Genomic DNA, 6,170 nt, shown 5'->3' with positions numbered 1-6,170 from the left:
CCCATCCTTTTCTCAACCACTCACACACCAAGCCTTGGCCACCTCACCCATCACACAATTGCATGGCCCAGCGACAAACCAACCCTCCACAAAACCGGCTCCTCGCAACATGGGGGACTGCTGGCCTCGCTTCAAACACGCTGGGCTGGGGGGGGGAGCAAAAAAATGCACAGCACAATGGACAGGGGGGGTCCACGGGCCTCAGGGCACAAGACAAATGGAAAGACACCTTTTTCCTTAGCACCAGCTGAGCTGCCACGTGGTCACACTCAAGCAACCATTAAGGGGGGATGCAGGCAGGCTTACGCATTTGGGGCCATTGGGCTACAACGAAAAAACACAGGGGCACACACTGGGAGGAGGGACATGGCCACAACACAACCAAGCCTGGGGCGCTCACATCTCCATAACACAAGGGAACACCCACTCTCGCATTTGCATCACACAAACGAAATGCAAATAGCCCGCAAAGGTCAACATTTACAAAAAAAAGACAACCAAGCCCTGCATTCACGTGCAAAACAACAAAGTCCACAGCGAACGAGGGGGGACAACCTCACCAGGCCCATGGCAAGGTCAACCTTGGAGCCCAGGACTTACTAGGCTCAAGGATGGCCAACCTTTGGACCTTCCCGTGTCAGCATTTGGAAAAGCCCTAACTGAACTCTGGTGCCGTAACACATATAGAAATTTTTTGAGATTTGCAACCATAGTAAAAAAACACTTACAGTTTTGATATTTATTTTATGTATTTAAATGCCATTGAACAAAGAAAAATCAACCAAAAAAGTGAGTTCCCGCGTCACCTCTCACACGCGTGTCATACGTTCGCCATCACTGGACTAGGGGAACCAACTCCGAGGGCAATATGGACCCAGCACAGGGAATAGCAGCCAACAGGATCTACACCCTTGATGAACGGGAACCAACTCCAAGGGGAATACGGAACCAGCACAGGGAATAGCACCCACCACGATCTGCACCCTTCACAGGACACACAAAAAAGGAACCGACTGGGACCCTTCGCACTCTCCCTACCTGGCAGTCTGCACTTCTTCTTCAACACACCTCCACACTGCCTACGACACTTTCTGCCCGGAAATTCATTCGAACAAAAAACACGGCTGCCAGGACAAAAAGGAAGGAGCCATGGGATCCCCCCCTTTCAGACACCCGCTACAAAGGGACACCTCGGCCCTCACTGCCCACTCAGGACCCTCACATCCTGCAGGGATGATCACAAGCAAATCTCTCCAACACCAACACACACATACACACACACACACACACACACACACACACACACACACATTCCTCTTCACCTAGCTCTTGGCTCCACCTACTGGACAAGCAGGGACATGCCTTGACAACGGCAATCCTCTCACCAACATGGCTTCCCACACAGCTTCCTGGAACGAACTTGACAACACGACCATGCTCTCCTCCCTCCACACTTCCATTCCAAAGAACATATTCATTCTCAATGCCTGTGCTTTGAAAAAAAAAAATCTTATTTCTGTACCGTCATAGTCACACAAGGAGGGCAAGAAAAAAATACCATACACACATGGACCTTTCAACAAACATGGCTTCTCTTGCCCCAGCTCATTTCAAACACACTGAACTTGCCATGGAAACTTCAAAGGATTCACAACATTCACAAACCAGGACACACGGATGCATGCTGATCACATTCACACTTAGCATGGGGAAAACAACACAACCATCCTACTTGAGCACATGGCCACTTCAACAGCAATGCCTAGGCATGCCACGGGCTCAAAACACCCGCACCAACACATCTTTATTTCCATTTACAGTACCTGGGAGGAAAGGGTTGCAAATTCACATCTTTCACAGCCAAGACCAGCACTAGCCCATGCTGCTCGCTGCATCAGCTTCACACATACACCTGCTACAACAAACACTCTCAAATTTCTTGCAAAAGGCCACAAAATCAGCAGCTTCGACACGGTCACAGATGGCTGCCTCAATCACAGCGGCCTCCACGTCACGGAGGGCCTCAACAATGCTCGCCTCTCCATGACCATGGCGGGAACAATACGTTCTCCCAATACACCAAACACTCCAAGGACGGACTGGAGGCTCCACCATCGCGGCCTCCTGGCCAAGGACTCCTTGCCTCAACCATGCCTGCCCACAGGGGACTAACTCACTTCCTCAAAACACCTGCTCGCCAGGCCAGGGCAGCGCTCTCCAAGGCCTCCCTCTGCAGGCCTGCCTGCCTGCCTGCCTGGGCACAAACACCTCACACATCGACACCCGACACTTCACTCCATTCAACCACGGAATCATGGACCCCTGGACAGCCTCCAACACTTTCTGCCATTTCTGTTGGGCCTTTTTTCGGGAGACATGGGCTGGGACCTCACATTTCAGCACCAAGGACAGAACCACATTGTGTTTTCCTGCAACGGCCACAAGAGGGCAGCACACGATCGCTTGGCCGCACCAATGCTCTCACACGCAGTGTCCTTTCCTCTTGCCTCCTCCAACCTGCTCTCTTGGCAGTCGAAACAAAATAAAAACGCTTCAAAAGTGCTCAACACAAAATGGCTCCTTTCGAAATCGGCACCTTCTCAGGCGCAATGCCACAACGAACCACAAATGCAAATCCTAACCTTTGGCTCCCTTCCTGCAATGGAACGGGCCCAGGCGACAACATGGACAGCCTTTTTTCTTTTCAACAGCACCTCTCGGGCCCTTCTTTCTACAAAATACAACATTCAAGCAATGACCCCCTTTTCTTTGGTTAATCCTCAAACAAGGATATTTTCTTCTTGGATCTTTCAGAAATCGTGCAAGACAGGCATAAACAACAGAAAACGCACATACAAACATCCACCACAGGGAGACACATCCATGATGACTTGCCTCCTGCACTCACAGGGGACCAAACCCCAATCCCACAAACATGCCCTTCACTGACAATCACACAAGGGAACCTGACACACGCAGCCACACACTCGTACCGATCACCATGCCGACACGGAAACATGCCTGCTTCCTACCTCACCACATTCATGGCTGCAACAACAACCCGCAATGCCTAGGATCTGCTCTGCCTCCACACACACTGAAAGGGGACCACGCACTTCAGGACACTCACAGGGAGCTGCTGTGCTCCACAATGCTGCTCTTCAGCCTGCACCACCTGCTTGCTCCTCAAAAGTCTTCCCACACCAAAGGCTCACGAATGTCAACCCCACCTCTCCCATTGCAAACCATTCACCCTGCTTGCCACCTTTCTGTCACCTACTGTTTGTCCGGGTCCCAAAACCCCCTATTGACAAGGCATGTTGACGCAAAGGATCTAAGGACACATCTTCCTCATCATACACAATCGATACATGCTTTGGCATCATTGACTAAAACTTCTAGGCTGTTCTGCTACGAAAAAAAAGAGACAAGAACCAAGCAACGCTTAGACAAATGCAGTTACATTCATGACGGGCGGGCCCACATGAAAATGTCTCTCAAATTCAGCCTCAAATCGCACACAAACTTTCCCATATTTAGACTATCTTATCCTCTTTCTCTCCACAATATGGGGTTTTTCCAGGTCCCTTCCAAAGTTCTTGAAGGGCCCTAGGTGCTGGCACTTTGAGACCTTGACCCAAGACTTGGCCTGACACCAGCACTGATAACTTCGTCTGGAGAACGATGAATGACCTCTCTGAAATGGGGCTAGTCTTATTTTCCTTATTATTTAACCCAGCAAGCATTTACACAAGCCACAAATACCAGGCTTCACATGTCAAACACCACTTTCTATAGAATATGGATGCTTCAGGGGGGCTCCACAGGCTCCTGTGGACAGCCTTCACACCTGAACCTGACACCTTCCTTCAGGATCACATTCCCCTCCTAAAACCACGTATTGCCATGCACATATCTCAGGAACACATGAGGGACAACGACAGCTTCATTCCTAACTTCAACACTTTCACAGCAACATGCAAACTCAAAAACCTCTGCTCCTCCACATTCACACCTTTCCTACAGTCAATACAACTTTCACATCCACAAGCTCAGTCTGGACTCTTGGCAAACTTCAAAGCTTAAAATAGCCACACATTTTTCCACCCTTTCATCTTCAATCGCTTCACAGACAATAAGGAGGAGACAACAAAACCCCACAAACACCCACACCGCACCTGGGATCACAGGCCCAAGACGAGTCACGGGGACATATAGTGACAGCTAAAACACGTCATTTTTACGACAACCTTCACTCAACCCAGGGAATGGGACACACAAAAGGGCTCAGCACTCAGCACACAACACACAGGACACACAGATGGGTGGCTCTGGCTCCCGCCTCACAAACAAAAGTCACACCAACAAAGGGGACCCAAGCCTCAGCAGCCTCACCTGGAACACCGCCACTCCTCCAGGACACTCTGGCACCTCCCGCATCACACCTGGGGGGGGGGGGAGGGGGGCTCTCTTCACATCCTGCAAGCGCCGATAACCTCACTCTCAGCCTCACACCCGGCTGGCACTCTAACCACTGAGCCGTCAGGGGCATGGACCTTGTTTGTGGCCACATACCCAGTAGGGGATGCACAGGAAGCAGCTCATGGATGTTTCTCTCTCATCCATGTTTAGGACTCTCTAGCCCTCTCCCTTCCTCTAGGTGAAAAATCGATATAATATGCTTTTTAAAAGATCTGGAACTTGCAAGCTCTCGCCAACATCTTCTTCAAAGCCTGCAACAGGAAAAAGGAGAAAGAGAGACACGTACATCAATACATACAGGAGGTCTCAGTGTTTTCAACAAGTCAATGACAAACAACATTCAACATGAAAAACACAACAACATCTAAACAGCAGCCAAAGCACACTCTGACGACCAAAAAAGGAAGCATGGGGGTCCAACAGGAGGAAGAGGGCATGAGCGCAGCTCCCGTGAGGCTCCACATTAACATAAACATCTAAGAACCTGGAACAGGGGGAAAATGGCACACTTGTCATTTCCACTGTCAAACTCCTTCACTCAACAATTTCACGATGATTCCTTTGGGAATCAAAGGGAGGCTTCACTGGGCCATTCAAGGAACAACACCTTGTGCCTCTGCCCGTGATGCTGACCTGCCAGCTAAAGCCATGGGACCGTGACCAAAAAAGACAACCACACTTCAGCCATGCTGTCCAGGGCAGCCATCATGCCATCCTGGGACAGAATGAACTCAAGGCTCTGGGTCTGCACCACTTAACTTCCAGCACTGACAAGGGGTTCCTCACACACTGTTGCACTGACGTGGCCTGGAAAGTGGCTGAGCACCCTCCCTGCCTAATACATTCCTTGCTGTCTGTTTCACTACACAGTGCTTAGGAGTTCTCACAGGCTGATGCTCTACCATCAACAAACACCCACTATTGCTTCTCTTCACATTTGCAAGGGTCCATTTCAAACCGTTCCCAGTCACCCAGACTATAAATACACATGTTCTTCTGCACCTCTTGCCACCACTTGCTAGAGGCCTTTGCCCATCCTAAAGGGAACTTTTAGACGCAGAAACCCGTGCTTATTCATTCATCAACTTTCTCAAGCCAGCACACTTCCAAAACCAAAATCAGTAACGGTCTGTGAAAAAAACTGAGGAAACACAACACATCTTTCACAATCAAAACATGGGGGCATCCTAGGTCGTCTTCTTTTCACTACGTTTTGGAAATACATGATACAAAAAATGGCTACAATAACAACATTGGGTCATTCCGTCTCTAAAACAGTCATTCCAAATGGGCATACGCCTCTTGGAATTGAAATATGCACAACAGCATGACACTATTAGGAAAATTCCTCATCAGGAACCTCGACGAGAGCTCTTGTGTCTCTGTCTGTCCGTGCTGCTGAGATAAATCCATGTGCAAAGACCTGGGCCTGCTGCCAAACCAGGGGGAGCCAACTCCAAATGGAGGACCAAGCTTGGCGGACATCATGCTCTCTCATACACGTCCCTCTCACCCAGGATCTCATGGCACTCACTGGCCACGGACACAACACCACCTTTCAAGGCTGGGCAACAAACGGGGGATCCACTCCCCTGCTCTGAAACACAAACATCTCCTCCTTGCCACAATGTCCCCTCAAAAACCTCAGCACCCTCTCCACTCTCTTGGGGACTTCAGCATTCCCCACA

This window comes from Myotis brandtii, unplaced genomic scaffold (assembly GCF_000412655.1).
Source record: "Myotis brandtii unplaced genomic scaffold, ASM41265v1 scaffold1956, whole genome shotgun sequence".
NCBI lineage: Eukaryota > Metazoa > Chordata > Mammalia > Chiroptera > Vespertilionidae > Myotis > Myotis brandtii.
The sequence above is the reverse complement of the archived record's forward strand: the minus strand, read 5'-3'. Positions refer to the sequence as shown.